Source organism: Rutidosis leptorrhynchoides, chromosome 2, assembly GCF_046630445.1.
Source record: "Rutidosis leptorrhynchoides isolate AG116_Rl617_1_P2 chromosome 2, CSIRO_AGI_Rlap_v1, whole genome shotgun sequence".
Classification (NCBI taxonomy): Eukaryota; Viridiplantae; Streptophyta; class Magnoliopsida; order Asterales; family Asteraceae; genus Rutidosis; species Rutidosis leptorrhynchoides.
In genome coordinates, this window is record NC_092334.1 from 617,776,399 (window position 1) to 617,797,967 (window position 21,569).

Below are 21,569 nucleotides of genomic sequence, written 5' to 3' on the forward strand. Positions count from 1 at the left end.
TCCCATTTACTAATGGCTTCAATCTTGGCAGGTTCAACTTTAATTCCATGTTTACTGACAACATGGCCTAAAAATTGTACTTCTTGTAACCAGACTTCACACTTTGAAAATTTTGCGTACAGTTCTTCTTTCTTGAGTACCTCTAGTACCAGTCTTAAGTGTTGCTCATGTTCTTCCTTGTTCTTCGAGTAAATCAATATGTCATCGATAAAAACAATAACAAATTTGTCTAAATACGGTCTACAGATACGATTCATTAGATCCATGAATACTGCTGGAGCATTAGTCAATCCAAAAGGCATGACTAAAAACTCATAGTGATCGTAACGGGTTCTGAACGCGGTTTTAGAAACATCTTCTTCCTTCACTCTCAGCTGATGATATCCAGAGCATATCTTAGAATAAATACTTGATCCTTGTAATTGATCAAACAAATCATCAATCCTCGGTAATGGGTACCGATTCTTGATCGTTAATTTGTTTAATTCTCAATAATCTATGCACATCCTCATATATCTATCTTTCTTCTTGACGAACAAAATAGGAGCACCCCAAGGTGAAAAACGGGGGCGAATAAATCTACGGTCTGATAATTCTTGTAACTGGTTTTGCAATTCTTGCATCTCAGAAGGTGCAAGTCTATATGGGGATCAGGCTACAGGTGCTGCTCCTGGTACAAGATCAATCTGGAATTCTACACATCTATGTGGAGGTAGCCCTGGTAATTCTTCTGGAAATACTTCGGGATATTCTCTTACAATCAGCACGTCTTCAATACTTCTTCCTTCGGTATTGATCTTCTTCACGTGTGCCAGAATAGCATAACATCCTTTTCTTATAAGTTTATTGTAATGACCCGGATTTTTCTGATCGTTTTATACATATGAGATTAATATTTACATAAATTAAACATTACCAACATGATAAGCAATCCAAATTGTTGAGTCTTGTGTTTTTGAAAAGAGTTTTACACAACGTTTGTCCGTCCAATTTGACCGATGATATCACGAACTATATAACATACGATAATTATACAATTGTGTACATATACGTATTTATACATATTTAACATGATCTAAGGATGGTTTAACATATCATTGTGTACTAATAACAATGAGTTATAAGTATACTTTGAGACTACTAACTTAAGTTTTCAAAACGAGTTCTTTGACATATATACCTATAACTTATAATGCTTATACAAGTATCGTATAAATATGTATTTAATCACTTTTAAAGGGCTTATATACATAAAACAATATAAGTATATTTACAAAAGATAGCTATATTTGAATCCTCGTTCCGTTTCCTCAATATTTCTACAAGTATATCTAGGGTATATGTACCCGTATCATACCCAGCTTCTATACGTATTTACTATTGGTATATACACATCACAATCACTTTATTAGCAGCCATGAGTCAGCAAATTTTGGATCTTAGCACGCATGATTAATCAATTTGGCATATTACAAGACTTTTACACAATATTACAAACTTATACATCATTTCACCACCATTTATACTCCATTCCATTTTCATTTTTACTACACATTTTCTCTATCTAAAAACACCTACTTGTAAGCTTCATTCACCTCTAAGAAATCCAGCAAAAACTCTCTCAAGAATCACCTTAATAACCATCATATTAAGATCAAACAAGAACACTACAAGATACTACTTTCATTTCAAGTCTATATTCTAAGTTTACTTCCAATCTTTCAATCCAACTTCACCACTCTTTAGGATCAAGAGTTATACTTCCTTTCCAGTAGCTTTATCCAAGTAATTTGAGGTAGTAACCTTATTCATAATCTTATTCGATTCATATTTATATAGCTACCTTATTTTGAGTTATAAATTATAACAACAAGAACATAGTTTGAATGATTTCAAACTTGTTCGCAAACTAAATAGATCCTTCTAACTTGACTTTTAAAACACTTCAAGACCTGTAACATATCATAATGATATGCTAACTTAACAAAATACAACTTGATTTTACAAAGAACACCTTAAAACTGAATCTACGTCGTCGGAGTGCAACCGTGGGCTGTTTTGGGTTGGATAATTAAAAACCATCTTAAACTTTGAATTGGAAGTTTATATTCTGGAAAAATGATATTTCTTATGAATATGTTAACATATAAAAATCTCATGGTTTAACTCAAAGTGTAAGTATTTTTAAAAATGATCATTTAGATGTTGTTTTTATGATGGAAATGATCACTTTCATAAGATTCACCCAAGTTTGACCTATAACTTGTGATTTCGAATGTAAACCTGTTTACAGTTCATATTCATAAATAATGACTCGATCCAAGAAAGTGGCAAGTTGAATCAACAAAAACGGAGTTGTATTGAAGAAACTACGACTAAAACAAAATCGGGTATCCGAATCTAGTTTAGCTACGAAAATATTTTGACTAAAACCAAACTAATCATATCTTGGCTAATTAACATGATATTTTATATATATTTACTCATGATTTGATTTTACATATTTCAGGACCACCGGTAAACAACACGAGAAGATTAATTATAAGACCTCATGATTGTACGCAACACGTCATTTGACAACACGGTACCATGGGTCGAGATTAATTCCGATCAATACGAATACGATGGGGTCTTTATTTATTTTATTGAGCAACTAATTGTGCACCACTAACATCGGACTGCTAACTACGGACTAATAGATATTAAAAGTATTATAAGTATATTTGTAACGATTATTTGAAAAGAAAATATGTTGATATATTATATATATGGCTAGGTTCGTGATATCTATCGGAGACGAAGTCTTGTTAAATATCTTCAAGGCAAAAGTGAGTATATAGTCCCATTTTTAAACTCTAAATATTCCGGGATGAGAATACATGCATTTTATGATTTACGTTATGGATACAAGTGATTCAAAATATATATTCTACGTTGAGTTGTACCACTGGCATACTTTCCTGTAACTTGGTAACTACTATTTACATGCGGTATTGTAAACGCGAATCCTGTTGATAGATCTATCGGGCCTGACAATCCCAACCGGACTGGATGACCAGTATTCAACGGTTGCACAGTACTTTGTTTCGGTGACTACACTTGGTACGGTGTAGTGAGATTTCATAATAAAGGGAATATGCGACGTTGATTAAATGTTAAGTATGGTTATCAAGTGCTCAACCACTTAGAATATTTTTATTAAAACGTTTATGTATATGAAATCTTGTGGTCTATATTTATAACACTGCTAGCATTAAACCTATATCTCACCAACTTTATGTTGACGTTTTAAGCATGTTTATTCTCAGGTGATAAATAAAAGCTTCCGCTGCATTATGCCGAATTTAAGCAAGATTTGGAGTATGCATATTTGTGTCAAAAATAAAACTGCATATCGGAAGATTTGTAATGTAAAATATGTTGGAAATCGTATTGTTATTATCAAATGTAAAGTTTGTAAGACTAAGATTATCGCTAAACGATAATCATTATTATGTTGTTTAAGCCTTTGGTTATAATAAAGATTATGGTTTGTATCATAAAAACGTATGCAAATTTTTAAAAATGTCACATATAGAGGTCAATACCTCGAATGACACCAATGAGTACGTGACGTTTATATTTGATATGAACGGGACGCTTCAGGTGGTATCAGAGAGTTGGTCTTAGAGAACCAGAAAATTTGCATTAGTGTGTCTTATCGAGTTTGTTAGGATGCATTAGTGAGTCTGGACTTTGACCGTGTTTGATTTCGAAAACTATTGCTTATCCTTGTTGGTTAAAAATTAATATGTAAATATTATGTGGTACTAACGTGCTAGTTGTTGTGTGATAGATGTCTGGCTTAGAACTTGTTATCACATTCAGCGACTCCGAACCAGAATCCTCAGATAGTGTTCCAGTCATTAACCTATCCGATGATGAAAAAGACACCTTTGGGGAAGACTCACAATTTCCGGATGAATCAATTGAAGAGGAACCGGAAATTGATCCTGAGGAGGAAGAAATACAGGAAATTACGAAAGACAAGTTCGAACAAGGAAAGAAACGAAAGGCTACTGAATTGGAAAATCCAAATCCCGAGTTTAGTGAGGATGTTGTGGCACCAACTCCACCAGACACTTCTACCCCTATTCCCTCTATTCCTATTAGTTCTATCCCGGCATCCAGTTCTTCGGCCCCTCAGCCAAAATGTAGGGAGACAGCTAGGATTAGCGTTAAGCGATTCCCTGAACACAAACGTTTTGGGATATAGGCTAAATGATGCGCTGTTATTTTAAACCATGGGATCATATAACATTATGTATAATATTACTAGTGTGGTTTGCTTGATGTTTGATGTAAGATAAGCATATGTAAAATAGTGAAGTGTGAAATGCAATAATTTTCCATGGTTGAGTATTAATTGGGTGGTAGTAATTGATTTCCGTACTAAGCTATTAAGTATGAACTTTAACGGGTAGGTACTACCCTAGATATAATTATAAAACGCTAATAAGAAGAAAAGGCTTTTATAATAATAACTGGTTCATATTATTAATAAGCTACGATGTACTGTAAATACACACTACATCTATAATATTCCATGTGAATAATTATTTTTTTTTCATTCTTATTGAAGAATATGGCGCGATTGAACCGAATGACGGAACAAGAAATCGAGGAACTCATCAATCAGCGAGTGAACGACAGAATGTTATGGGTCGAGGCTGTAAGAGGTGCTGCAGTTAACCCAAATCCTCGTGTGGAATGCACCTACAAAACTTTTCAAGGTTGCAAACCCTCATTATTCTGTGGAACAGAAGGACCAGTCGGTTTAACCCGGTGGATCGAAAAGATTGAGTCTGTGTTTAAAATCAGTGGTTGTATTGAGAAGGACATGACCAAGTATGCATCGTGCACCTTACAAGGTAGTGCACTCACGTGGTGGAAAAACTATGTGAAGGCCGTAGGAGGAGATGTAGCTTATGATACTCCATGGGAAGAATTCAAAACAATGCTAATGAAGAGTATTGTCCAAGGAACGAGGTTAGGAAGTTGGAAGCTGAATTACGAAGCCTGAAAGTTGTTGGTACTGAACTCATTAACTACAATCAGCGATTCATGGAATTAGCTTTGCTATGTCCTGAATTGGTACCAACCGAAGAACGGAAGATAGAACTGTACAAAGATGGTTTGCCTAAAAATGTCAAGGCAAATGTTACAGCATCGAAACCCAAGACTATTCATGAAGCCATCACTATGGCAAACGAGTTAATGGACCAAATTATTCTGGATAAGAACACCGATGTCAAGACATCGAAAACCAAAAGAAAGTGGGAAGGTAATCATCAACAATCCAACAAGAAACAAGAAACCACGCAATGTGCGGGTAGTAGTTCAAGCTCAGGTTACAAAGGATGAAATCCTTTATGTAACAGATGCCACAAACATCACTCTGGTTATTGTAATGTGGTGTGCAACAATTGTAATCGAAGGGGTCATATTGCTGAAGATTGTAAGATTTCCGTTACAAATACAAATGGCACCAAGACTCCTGCCACCAATGCAAATAGAACTGCCTTGGCCACTGTTACTTGTTATGGGAAACATGGTCATTTTAAGAGCCAGTGCCCGAATCCAGAGAAGAATAACGGACCTGCACGTGGAAGATCATTTATTATTAATGCTAGAGAGGCGTGTGAAGACCCGGAGCTTGTTACGGGTACGTTTACCATTAATAACTTATCAGCATCTATTATATTTGATACTGGTGCCGATAGAAGTTACGTGTGTAGAGATTTTTACGCTAAATTGAATTGTTCATCATTACCCCTAGATGCTAAGTACATGATTGAGTTAGCTAATGGTAAACTAATTAAAACCGATAAAATTTTCCGTGATTGTAAAATAAATTTAGCCGGAGAAACGTTTAAAATTGATTTGATACCCGTAGAATTAGGAAGTTTTGATGTAATAGTCGGTATGGACTGGATGTCCAAAATAGGAGCTGAAGTTGTGTGTGCCAAGAAGACAATTCGCATTCCTCGTAAGGATAAAACGCCAGTAATGATTTATGGAGAGAAGGGTAACTCAAAGCTAAAACTCATTAGCTGTTTGAAAGCCCAAAAGTGCTTGAAGAAAGGGTGCTATGCTATCTTAGCACATGTTAATAAAGTTGAAATGAAAGAAAAAGAGAAGTGCATCAACGACGTGCCTGTAGCAAAAGATTTTCCCGAAGTCTTTCCGAAAGAGTTGCCGGGATTACCTCCATTTAGATCTGTAGAATTTCAAATTGATCTAGTACCAGGAGCTGCACCAGTGGCTCGTGCTCCATACAGACTTGCACCATATGAGATGAAAGAGTTACAAAGCCAGTTACAAGAATTACTTGACCGTGGTTTCATTCGACCGAGCACTTCACCGTGGGGAGCTCCGATTTTATTCGTCAAGAAGAAAGATGGATCCTTCTGAATGTGTATAGATTACCGTGAATTAAATAAGTTAACTATCAAGAATCGGTATCCACTACCGAGAATTGACGACTTATTTGATCAACTGCAAGGTTCATGTGTTTACTCGAAAATTGACCTAAGATCGGGCTATCATCAACTACGTGTCAAAGAAGAAGATATTCCAAAAACTGCTTTCCGGACACGCTACAGTCATTACGAATTTTTAGTCATGCCGTTTGGGTTGACGAATGCGCCAGCTGTATTCATGGACCTCATGAATCGAGTTTGTAGTCCGTATTTAGATAAGTTTATTATCGTTTTCATTGACGATATTCTCATCTATTCCAAGAATGAGCAAGAGCATGAGCAGCATTTAAGGTTGGTATTAGAATTGTTAAGAAAAGAACAGTTATATGCCAAATTTTCTAAGTGTGCGTTTTGGTTGAAAGAAGTGCAATTTCTTGGTCACGTTGTTAGTAGCAAAGGAATTCAGGTTGATCCAGCTAAAATTGAGGCCATTGAAAAATGGGAGACTCCTAAGACACCAACACAAATACGTCAATTTTTGGGCTTAGCCGGTTATTATAGAAGGTTTATTCAAGATTTCTCTCGAATAGCTAAACCATTGACAGCGTTAACGCAAAAAGGGAAGAAGTACGAGTGGACCTCTGAGCAGGAGAGTGCATTTCAATTACTGAAGAAGAAGTTGACTACGGTGCCTATTTTATCGTTACCTAAAGGGAACGATGATTTTGAGATATATTGTGACGCTTCGCGACAAGGTTTTGGTTGCGTCCTTATGCAACGAAAGAAAGTTATTGCGTACGCATCCCGACAATTGAAGATTCACGAATGAAATTATACGACGCATGATCTAGAACTGGGAGCGGTAGTGTTTGCATTGAAGATATGGAGACACTACTTATATGGGGTTAAATGCACTGTGTTTACCGATCATAAAATCCTTCAACATATTTTCGATCAAAAACAGATGAACATGAGGCAACGTAGGTGGGTCGAGCTGATAAACGACTATGATTGTGAGATTCGCTATCATCCCGGGAAAGCGAATGTAGTGGCTGATGCTCTAAGCAGAAAGGAACGAGAGTCAATTTGAGTATGAGCGATGAACATAAAAATTCGCATGAATCTCAACTCACAAATGAAAGAGGCTCAACGAGAAGTTCTTACTAAGGAAAACATAGGAAATGAAATAATGAAGAAGTATGAGAAGCAACTCGTTATACGGGAAGACGGAATTCGATATTTTGCAAAACGTATTTGGGTACCAAAGTTGGGTGGATTAAGGAAGTTGATATTGAACGAGGCACATAAGACAAGATACTCGATACATCCTGGAGTTGGAAAGATGTATCAAGATCTTAAGACGCATTATTGGTGGCCTAATTTAAAGACAGATGTTGCAACATATGTTGGGGAATGTTTAACTTGTTCCAACGTCAAAGCAGAACACCAGAAGCCGTCACGGTTACTACAACAACCAGAAATCCCAGAATGGAAGTGGGACGGTATTACCATGGATTTTATCACGAAGTTACCCAAGACTGCATGGGGTTATGACACCATTTGGGTAATAGTTGATCGTCTCACCAAATCTGCACATTTCTTGCCTATAAAAGAAATGGATAGAATGGAGAAACTATTACGATTATACATAAAGGAAATTGTTTCAAGGCATGGAATCCCTATTTCCATTATATCCGATCGTGATAGTAGATTTACATCAAAGTTCTGGCAATCACTACAGGAGGCCCTGGGAACTCGTTTGGATATGAGCACCGCATATCATCCTCAAACTGACGGGCAGAGTGAAAGAACAATTCAGACTCTTGAAGACATGCTCAGGGCATGTGTGATCGATTTTGGAAATGGAAGGGATAAATATCTACCATTAGTAGAATTCTCGTATAATAATAGTTATCATATGAGCATTAAAGCTGCACCATTCAAAGCACTATATGGAAGGAAGTGTAGATCCCCTATCTGTTGGAATGAAGTAGGAGATCGACGATTAACTGGTCCCGAGATCATACATGAAACTACTAAGAAGATAGTACAAATCAAGGAGAGATTGAAAACAGCCCGTAGTCACTAAAAGAGCTACGCCGATGTCCGAAGGAAACCATTAGAGTTTCAGATCGGTGACATGGTTATGCTAAAGGTTTCACCTTGGAAAGGTGTAATACGTTTCGGCAAAAGAGATAAACTGAACCCAAGGTATGTAGGCCCATTCAAGATCATCGAACGCATTGGACCGGTAGCTTATCGACTTGAGTTACCACAACAACTCACCGGAGTACATAATACGTTTCACGTTTCAAACCTTAAGAAGTGTCTTGCAAAGGAAGACCTCACCATTCCTCTTGAAGAAATCCAAGTCGACGAGAAACTACAATTCATAGAAGAACCAGTCGAAATCATGGACCGTGAAGTTAAACAGCTCAATCAGAGCAACATACCAATCGTTAAGGTTCGTTGGAATGCTCGAAGGGGTCCCGAGTTTACTTGGGAATGATAGGATCAGATGAAACAAAAGTACCCACATTTGTTTCCCGAGAACGCAAAATAGGTACAACTTTAAAATTTCGGGACGAAATTTATTTAACGGGTAGGTACTGTAACGACCCGAATTTTTCCGATCGTTTTATACATATGAGATTAATATTTACATAAATTAAACATTACCAACATGATAAGCTATCCAAATTGTTGAGTGTTGTGTTTTTGAAAAGAGTTTTACACAACGTTTGACCGTCCAATTTGACCGATGATATCACGAACTATATAACATACGATAATTATACAATTGTGTACATATACGTATTTATACATATTTAACATGATCTAAGGATGGTTTAACATATCATTGTGTACTAATAACAATGAGTTATAAGTATACTTTGAGACTACTAACTTAAGTTTTCAAAACGATAACTATATGTAACGTTCTTTGACATATATACCTATAACTTATAATGCTTATACAAGTATCGTATAAATATGTATTTAATCACTTTTAAAGGGCTTATATACATAAAACAATATAAGTATATTTACAAAAGATAGCTATATTTGAATCCTTGTTCCGTTTCCTCAAGATTTCTACAAGTATATCTAGGGTATATGTACCCGTATCATACCCAGCTTCTATACGTATTTACTATTGGTATATACACATCACAATCACTTTATTAGCAGCCATGATTCAGAAAATTTTAGATCTTAGCATGCATGATTAATCAATTTGGCATATTACAAGACTTTTACACAATATTACAAACTTATACATCATTTCACCACCATTTATACTCCATTCCATTTTCATTTTTACTACACATTTTCTCTAGCTAAAAACACCTACTTGTAAGCTTCATTCACCTCTAAGAAATCCAGCATAAACTCTCTCAAGAATCACCTTAATAACCATCATATTAAGATCAAACAAGAACACAACAAGATACTACTTTCATTTCAAGTCTATATTCTAAGTTTACTTCCAATCTTTCAATCCAATTTCACCACTCTTTAGGATCAAAAGTTATACTTCATTTCTAGTAGCTTTATCCAAGTAATTTGAGGTAGTAACCTTATTCATAATCTTATTCGATTCATATTTATATAGCTACCTTATTTTGAGTTATAAATTATAACAACAAGAACATAGTTTGAATGATTTCAAACTTGTTTGCAAACTAAATAGATCCTTCTAACTTAACTTTTAAAACACTTTAAGACCTGTAATATATCATAATGAAATGCTAACTTAACAAGATACAACTTGATTTTACAAAGAACACCTTAAAACTGAATCTACGTCGTCGGAGTGCAACCGGGGGCTGTTTTGGGTTGAATAATTAAAAACTATCTTAAACTTTGAATTGGAAGTTTATATTCTGGAAAAATGATATTTATTACGAATATGTTAACATATAAAAATCTCATGGTTTAACTCAAAGTGTAAGTATTTTTAAAAATGATCATTTAGATGTTATTTTATGATGGAAATGATCACTTTCATAAGATTCACCCAAGTTTGACCTATAACCTGTGATTTCGAATGTAAACCAAGGTATTTACAGTTCATATTCATAAATAATGACTCGATCCAAGAAAGTGGCAAGTTGAATCAACAAAAACGGAGTTGTATTGAATAAACTACGACTAAAACAAAATTGGGTATCCGAAGCTAGTTTAGCTACGAAAATATTTTGACTAAAACCAAACTAATCATATCTTAGCTAATTAACATGATATTTTATATATATTTACTCATGATTTGATTTTACATATTTCAGGACCACCCGTAAACAACACGAGAAGATTAATTATAAGACCTCATGATTGTACGCAACACGTCATTTGACAACACGGTACCATGGGTCGAGATTAATTCCGATCAATACGAATACAATGGGGTCTTTATTTATTTTATTGAGCAACTAATTGTGGACCACTAACATTGGACTGCTAACTACGGACTAATAGATATTATAAGTATTATAAGTATATATGTAACGATTATTTGAAAAGAAAATATGTTGATATATTATATATATGGTTAGGTTCGTGATATCTATCGGAGACCAAGTCTTGTTAAATATCTTCAAGGCAAAAGTGAGTATATAGTCCCATTTTTAAACTCTAAATATTCCGGGATGAGAATACATGCATTTTATGATTTACGTTATGGATACAAGTGATTCAAAATATATATTCTACGTTGAGTTGTACCACTGGCATACTTTCCTGTAACTTGGTAACTACTATTTACATGCGGTATTGTAAACGCGAATCCTGTTGATAGATCTATCGGGCCTGACAATCCCAACCGGACTGGATGACCAGCATTCAACGGTTGCACAGTACTTCGTTTCGGTGACTACACTTGGTACGGTGTAGTGAGATTTCATAATAAAGGGAATATGCGACGTTGATTAAATGTTAAGTATGGTTATCAAGTGCTCAACCACTTAGAATATTTTTATTAAAACGTTTATGTATATGAAATGTTGTGGTCTATATTTATAATGCTGCTAGCATTAAACCTATATCTCACCAACTTTATGTTGATGTTTTAAGCATGTTTATTCTCAGGTGATAAATAAAAGCTTCCGCTGCATTATGCCGAATTTAAGCAAGATTTGGAGTATGCATATTTGTGTCAAAAATAAAACTGCATATCGGAAGATTTGTAATGTGAAATATGTTGGAAATCGTATTGTTATTATCAAATGTAAAGTTTGTAAGACTAAGATTATCGCTAAACGATAATCATTATTATGTTGTTTAAGCCTTTGGTTATAATAAAGATTATGGTTTGTATCATAAAAACGTATGCAGATTTTTAAAAATGTCACATATAGAGGTCAATACCTCGCAATGACACCAATGAGTACGTGACGTTTATATTCGATATAACGGGACGCTTCATTTATGAGCCTTCATACAGCTGATAAGGTTCAGCTTTGAGTTACTCTTCTCCCCATAAATCATTAATGACGTCTCATCCTTTCGTGGGATGCGGATCGCTTTCTCAGCGCAAACAACTTTCGCTCTTGTTTTGGACATCCAGTCCATGCCAACGATTACGTCAAAACTTCCTAATTCTACGAGTATCAAATCGATTTTGAAGGTTTCACCAGCGAGATTTATTTCGCAACCATGGAAAATTTTATCGACTTTTATCAGTTTACCATTAGCTAATTCAATAGTATATTTATCGTCTAGAGGCAATGATGCATATTTTAGTTTAGAACTAAAGTCTTTACACATATAACTTCTATCAGCACCCGTATCAAACATAATAGAAGCAAGTTGATTATTAACGGTAAGCGTACCCGTAACAAGATCAGGGTCCTCACGTGCTTCGCTGAAATTAATGTTAAATGCCCTCCCACGTGCGGGTTCTTTGTTCTTCTCCTTATCAGTGCATTGATTTATAAAGTGACCAGACTTCCCGCATCCAAAACATTTCTTGACATCGGTCGGTTTTGTCTTTACTTCAGAAACGGTGGCATAACAATCTTTCGCCACATGTCCTTTCTTGTTTCACTTATCACAGACCACCTGGCAATAACCTGAATGGTGGGTGTAACATCTTTTGCAAAACGGATGGGGTCCCTTATAGTTTGGACTAGCAGTTGCCCAATCTTGTTTACCTTTAAAAGTTTCTCGCCTCTTCAGGTGAGTACTTTTACCCTTATAGTCTTCCCATTTCCTCTTTCCTACAGTTATCTTGACTTCAGTAATTGGTGCCTTAATCGAACTCTTCGTGATCTGGTCCATGAGTTGGTGTGCAATTGTCATGGCTTCCTGCATCGTATTCTGTTTGAACGATGTAACATTTTCTTTGATATTGATCGATAAACCGTCAATATACATCACTATCTTTCGTTTCTCATTTGGCACCAATTCGGGACACAACAAGGCTAGTTCCATGAAACACTTTTCATAGTTCTTGAGATTCGCACCAAAAACCTTCAGATTACATAACTCAGATTCCATTTTTCTGATCTCGTTTCGAGGACAGTATTCCTCGATTAACATCTTTTTCAATTCTTCCCAAGAGATATCGTATGCCGTATCTACTCCTTCTGCTTTAGCATAATTGTTCCACCTGAAAGGACCCATTCATATACATTATAAACGATTCACAATAGTTGATTACATCGCGAGGTATTTGACCTCTATATGATACATTTTACAAACATTGCATTCGTTTTTAAAAGACAAACTTTCTTTACATCGAAATTTGACGGCATGCATACCATTTCATAATACATTCAACTATAATTGACTTAATAATAATCTTGATGAACTCAATGACTCGAATGCAACGTCTTTCAAAATATGTCAGGAATGACTCCAAGTAATATCCTTAAAATGAGCTAATGCACAGCGGAAGATTTCTTTAATACCTGAGAATAAACATGCTTTAAAGTGTCAACCAAAAGGTTGGTGAGTTCATTGGTTTATCGTAATCCATCATTTCCATAATTTTTAATAGACCACAAGATTTCCTTTTTATAAACATACATCTCATATCAGGCATTTTGCAAACTGCATAGAGATAAAAATCATTCATATGGTGAACACCTAGTAACCGACATTAACAAGATGCATATAGAATATTTCCAAAACAGAATCCTCTCGTCTGTATAATAATAAATCGAAGTACTAAAGCATCCGTACCTCGGATGGGGTTTGTTAGGCCCATAGATCTATCTTTAGGATTCGCGTCAATTAGGGGTACTGTTCCCTAATTCTTAGGCTACCAAGCTAAAAGGGGCATATTCGATTCGATAATCCAACCATTGAATGTAGTTTTGATTACTTGTGTCTATTTCGTAAAACATTTATAAAAGCAGCGCATGTATTCTCAGTCCCAAAAATATATATATTGCAAAAGCATTTAAAAAAGGGAGCAAATGAAACTCACCATACTGTATTTCGTAGTAAAAAATACATATAACGTCATTGAACAAGTGCAAGATTGGCCTCGGATTCACGAACCTAAATTAATTATATATATTTATATGTTGGTCAATATTTGTCTAACAAATTAGGTCAAGTCATAGTGTACCACAATTCTAATGCTCGAGACTAATATGCAAAAGTCAACAAAAGTCAATTTGACTCAAAAATGATTTCCAAAATTTATACATGATTATTATATAGTTTAAATATCGTCGTTTTATATTTTTAAATATTTTTAAAAGATTTTATTAGAGTAAAAATATAATTCATTTATTATTAAAATTTATATAATAAAAATATACTTTTATATATCTTAAGTAATAAAATTTATAAATTCATTTAATATCATAAAAATAATAGGATAGGTAGTATTAATGTAATTATATTACATGTAGTAAAATATCTTTGTATTACATATTTATTTGATAAAATAATAACGATAATAATAATAATAAGTAAAAGTTGTATTATTTTATAATAATAATTAGTATTATCTACTAATAATAATAACAATATTTATATTTACGAAAAATGGTATTATGATAAAATGATAATTCTTATTCATAATAATAATGAAATTTTATATTAACAATGATATTCCTTTTAAAAATAATAATTTTTGTAAAAATGATATTTTTAATATTAATAATACTTTTAATAATAATAGTGATAAAAATAATGAAAAACGATAATTTTATCTAAATCAATATCTTACCATATTTTAAATTTCATCATGATACCCATACTCATTATTTCCTAATCAATTTATTAATAGCTTTTAATCGTCTTTTATATCGGGTTCATATTAATGGTAATAATAGTAATCATAATAATTAGGTGTTACTAATATTAGTTTTAATTATAATGATATTAATGATAATAAATATTATGATGATAATACTAATAAATATTTTAATGATAATAATAATAATATTACTAATTATAACTTTAACGATAATAACGATAGTAATAATAATAAAATAAAAATTTTTAATGATAATACTTTTTATTGATAATAATAATAATAATAATAATAATAATAATAATAATAATAATAATAATAATAATAATAATAATAATAATAATAATAATAATAATAATAATAATTAGATAAAAATAGAACGACGATAATAATAATCATTTTTTCTAACAATAATACAAAAATTCAATTGACTATAACTTCGAATCCGTTCATAGAAACCATTCGATATCTAAATGAAAAGTTCTTAATTTTTTACTAGCTTTCCAACGACATGCATATCTTATACCTTATCTCAACCGCATATGTAACTAATTCAGGATTCAACATAACCTATCTAATGGCAATATCAAAAGTACAAGCATGCATAATCCTATATACTCGAGAACTAGTTAGGGATACACTATTAATATATAAAAGTTAAATTATGAGTACTCACGTATCAATATTGAGATTCAATATTGCAGGAAAGGTACGTAAACGCAACGGAGATGATAAACACTAGATTGACCTTACGAACATACCCAGGAACATTACCCATCACCTCCATAGCTATAATCTCATAATTTCCTTAGCCCTATCCTACTCGCAAACTAGTTTTGAAAATTACTCGGACAGCACTCCGTCGTAGTATTTTATGTATAAATACTAATAATAATAATATTAATACTAATACTAATAATTATAATAATATTAATAATAATAATAATAGTAATAATAATAATAATAATTAAATAAATATTACTGAGTATAGAGAGATTAGAGAAATATGGATAGAATGTTCACCTCGCAGGACTAGAACCGAATGAATTTATAGAAGTGTCATTCATTTTCACAAGTTGTCATATAATAATAATATAATAATATAATTATAATAGTATAATAAATAAATAAATAATAAAAAATAAAATAAAAAAAATGTGTGATGTATGGTATGGAAAAAGTGGTCACCATTTTATGACCCGTGATTTTGAAAAAAACTTACGTACCCTTTTATTTAATAATATTATATATAAATATATATTTAATTCATATGATTCATTATATATTATATTATATTATCGTGCATAGTTGACTTGTAATTTTAGTTCCGATGACTTGTACTTTGTCGCTCGACTAATGTCCTGGTTTCGGTTTTTCAAACGAAGTTTGGTACGCTTAGAAAACTAGCCCTTTACATTTAGTGATAAGTACCATTATCAAAATTTAGACTTAATCATTGATAAATTATTTTATGAAAAAATGTAACTTATATAATTGAGGGCTGTGGTCATTTGCTTTTATAAATCAGTGGCTCGTTGTTTATCAAATATATTATTTTAAATCAAAACATTTTATGACTGAGTTAAAATATATAGATATATATATATATATATATATATATTTTCATTTAGAATTATAAATTTATACATAATATTTATATGTTTGAAATATTTATCTAATGATATAATATTTGGCTTTTCAAAACTAATTATATTTTAAAGTTTGTTTTAAAATCGTTTAGAAAAAATATTATAACTCGTAACATTTTCATTTGAAAACTTAGATAGATACCATTCATTTATGTACTAACTTTTTAAATATCAATCGCATCACTAAGCGAGTGTTACTATCGTGTACTAAACCAATTTGAAAATATATATATTTAATGAGTACGTTTTAAATATACGTTGCAAGTTATTTATATATTCAGCAACTCATATTCCAACATACGTTATTTAAACAAAGACACTAATAGTCTAGTTCTATTATATCGAAAAATGTTTTCGTACATTTGAAATTAAGTCAATTGATTCTTATGTAATTTAAATCTTCCACTAACTTTTGTCTAATCTTTGTTAATGTCACTTTTGTTCTTATCTATAAATCACTTTACTAAATATTCTGAATACCGTTAAAAAGAAAAGGTTTCCTAAATCAAAGTGGACCTCTCAATAGAGACTCGAAATCATAATTCAATGTATCTGATATTTCAATCTTTTTATATTATCTTTTAATTCCGTCGATAATTATTTTAAATATATTTTGAAATAAATACGTCCATGTAAAGTATTATACGTCTAATACTTTGTTTACATTTTCAAATTATAATATATATACATATATATAATCATATCCATTTAATGGTTCGTGAATCGTCGAGAACAGTCGAAGGTTAATTGGTCACATGAACATAATTCAAAGTTTTTGAGATTTCAACATTACAGAATTTGCTTATCGTGTCGGACTGATATAAGGATAAAGTTTAAATTTGGTCAGAAATTTCCGGGTTGTCACAGTACCTACCCGTTAAAGAAATTTCGTCCCCGAAATTTGATAGAGGTCGTCATGGCTAACAATGAGAATGTTATTATGGCGATTATAGAGTTTTATCATGTTTAAGAAGTATGGATAAAATAATTCGATTACCCGAAGCGTTTAAGGGAAGTTATCGTAAATGAATGAAATAAGATTATAGTGATTCGTCATATCTTTTGACGTCATCACAATTGATCTCCAAATTTAAAGAAAATCTTTGTAATCTATATAAGATTTGATTCTTCAGCGATTAAGGAGATTATGATTCTCTTCGATTTAATGCGATAATCCATCTTAATTTCCCTGTCGGATATTTTACTATAAATCCGCCTCCTTCGTTTCCTTACAACTCACACCTTCTATTATTTCTCCCTCAATTCATATTTTGAAGTATTTGTCAATATACTCCATCCAGTACTGATTCTGGATATACTTCTAACTTTCATATCTGTTATTCTTCTTTTTTATCTACCGCCGAAAGAATCTATTTACTTCTACTATACCCTTGGGTTTATAGTGTTTTTAGTTCTCCCATGTCTTTATATCGCTATATGTATCGATATATACGGTTTGTAATTTCTAGGTTGTTATTGGGCTTTATATCTTCTCTTATATTTCGAAATCCTTGCTTCTGTTTTCTATAATCATTGTCATCCACAGTTAATGCTCTTTCTTATTTGCTGCGATTTATACTCCCATTTCTATTTCGGAGCTTTATTCTTTCGTTTTCTCTTCTTGCGATTAAGCACCGCATGTAATGGTCCAGAATTTGTAGATATGAACTTCGGAATGAACATAGTTAATGTTCTAAGAAGAAAATCGTAATGACGTGATTTTGATTTGTTAAATTACCAGAATACCCTGGAAAAGACCGAATCATCAAGAAATATTTTCTTGATATTTTAGAGGTTAAATAGAATACAAGAGTCGTGTAATATGGCACATGATGACGTTATGATCTGTGAATCATCACGTTCCATTTAGAAACTCAGCATGAATTACTGTAATATAATCACGTTGATCAAGTGTCATTATATTATACTAACTCATGCATCAGTTCCCAACACTACTTCAAAAATATTCCTATTTTAAACTCGAATGTTTCAGAATTTAGAATCTAAAATAGTTTCTTTTATGATGTAACATAGATTGCATGAAGAGGTACATGGTTTCAGATAAGAATAATTATGGAATTATCTTCAGAACTATGGAGGATATTTATAATGAAAGATACGATGATATCTTAGAATTTCTAATATCAGAGGATGATGAAGGATACTGTCCGCAAGGGTTTAGAGTCAGGAGCAAGGTATTCGTTAATGACTTCAGCAGATACTGAATCATTTGGATTCTTTGAAGGCAGGTTTAGTCTTTGTGATTTATCCACAGCCTCTTTCATACTTTGCTCAATCCGTTTTCCAGTTCTAAACCTTCTCTTTTTCTGAGCTTTGCCAGCACACTATTCTTTATCATCAAACTTTTTACTATTAAGGTCGTTTACAGTTTTTTGCTGCTTCATCAGCATTTTTCAAAATTAGTTCGCAGTTTAGGATATTTTTCAGAAACTTCACATTCAAAGTATGTAAGTTCAGAAGATAGACGTTATATATACACATATAACTGTTGGCGTAGATATGCTGCGAGATTTCAAAATACTGATTGCTAATTCCCGATGATTCGTATGCCAATTCTCGTTACAAGATGCCGATGAGTAATTGATAGGCTTTTGATAAATATAATGATTTTCAGAAAATCCTAGATCATTACGGTTGCTGATAAGTTTACTGCTAATGTGATGAAATATAAACGGTTCTCCGGTAACGATGATGAAGGGTAACGTATATATCAAGGTTATAATAAGGCTGTTTCGACTGAGAAGTTGAAGTTGTCTTGCTGGAGCTGTGACAAAACTGACTACTTTGGAAAGGAATTGAAAAGTTATTTTAGCTAATAAATGCCAAAGAGTCTGACACTGATACGTGTCGAATTATGACTTTGGTTTCGAGAGCTTTTTAGGTACATAACTTTGGGTAATATGTGGTTGGATCATCATCTCGATTGCTCATTATTTGAAGTGTCTCTAGGAATTTCGGAGGGTTTGAACGCAGATTGTAATCGTTAATATACATATGATGTTCTAACACAGTTTTGAAGTCAAAGTATAGCTTTAAAAGATGTAGGAATTTAAGAGTGATGTCTTCTGTTAAATTATGACTTGGATTTTGATTTGTCAAAATCAGAATGCATAATCAAATTTGGGTGAGAATGGTTGTTTTGATTTCTATACAAGAATGTATATTGTTGTGAGATTAGGGAGTATAGTTGATGATTTGCTTAATCAGATTCGAAGAATGTAACATATTAATTGTGAATTTATATATCCCTCGGGTATTACCTACCCGTTAATTTTTTTTTTCACAATTAATATTTTGTACAACAGAATTTTTTTTACAGTCTTTATGAAAATATATATGTGCATATTTTCTTCAGATGTAACATAGATTTAATGAGTTAATATTAAATTAAACTCATTTGATTTATGGTTGAAACTAGAATTGAATAATCCCTAAAATTTTAGAAATTACATAAGTATTTCTTCAATTATTTTGAAATTATGAATCAATACTTCGTTATTTGTTGATGCATAATGTTAGTGTTTCGTGAATTCTTGTGAACTTCGTAAGGTACGAATGATGTTATTTGAAAAGTTTCGAGTACATCAATGATGAAAGTGTAATATCAAACATATATTTGAATAACATACTTGATTAATTATGAATTGGAATTTATTGAATTGAGACAGAGATTGTAGTTAACGATGGTTAAGTTACGGATGAAGAACGTACATTATTGCATATTAGTAAAATGAATTAACCGAGTAGTTAAGATTCACACATTATAGCTTAGTATGGAAAGATTTATTTTGATCTAAAAATTTATATATATATATATATATATATATATATATATATATATATATATATATATATATATATATATATATATATATATATATATATATATATATATATATATATATATATATATACATACATATAATTTCTTCAAAGGGAATGAGTTGATACTTCATAACTCGTTGATGCAAGATATGCGTTATTGATTCGTAATGATGTCCACGGTGATTCTTGACCTAGCAGAGCTTGTGCTGTTATAGGTACTGCTAGTACTGACGATGCTGACGGTACTGTTGATGGTGATGTTATGGTAATGTTGATGATGTTGGTAAAACAAGTATGGCTTATAAATCGTACACCATTTTCGATCTAAGTTTCTACTCTACCGTCTCCGTTCACTCATCTGATTTACGGTCAGAATTAAATAATCTCTAAGACTTTGGATATTACATAATCGCCGCAAAGATATCTCTTCAATGAAGTTATGAATTAATACTTCATCGTTTGTTGTTGTTGATATTCCTTTATATTTACAGGGCGTATGACGTTGATGCTTGAGGTACAGATTGTGATGTTGCGATGTGAGATGCGGATGTTGTTGTTGGTGGTGGTAATGGTACTGTTGACGTTGATGATGGTGGTACTAGTTATGCTGCTGCTGCTGCTGGTGTTTGTAACATTTGCACCATATTCTCCAAAGCCACTACTTGAGCGCGAAGCTCGTTGAATTCTTCTATTACACTGGGGTAATTGTCGGTTTGGACGAGCGGATAAATAAAATCTAGAATTTGATGTAGTATATAATAGTGACGAGATACTCTGGAAATGAGAGAGAAATGGTGTTTCGGACAGGTTCGCCGGTAAATGCTTCAGGTTCTTCGTCAAGAGGGCAATGTGGTGGATGGAAGGGATCACCTTCTTCTTGTATCCAATGATTGAGGAGGCTACGAACCCATCCCCAATTCATCCAGAATAGATGATGACTGATTGGTTGATCCATTCCGGTCACACTGCTTTCAGAGCTTGAATGGGATTCCATTTCGGAATCCGAGGAACTTGAACTAATGACAAATTCCATTTCGTACGATTGAATTAAGGATTTTTCGATATGAAATGATTTTCTGGCTATTGGGTGGTATTCTAATTGCCTAGAATATCTATATATATAGAGCAAAAGATTTCGTAGATTACGGAGTAATTTACGGGATATGTCATTTAACGACCCGTCCTTATCCACCTGGACGAAGTCATCAACATTTGGTCCCATTGCGATGATCGACTCCAAGTAATGTCCTTAAAATGAGCAAATGCACAGCGGAAGACTTAATTCGTACCTGAGAATAAACATGCTTAAAAGTGTCAACCAAAAGGTTGGTGAGTTCATAGGTTTATCATACAATCAATTCAATATGTTAATAGACCACAAGATTTCCGTTTATAAATATA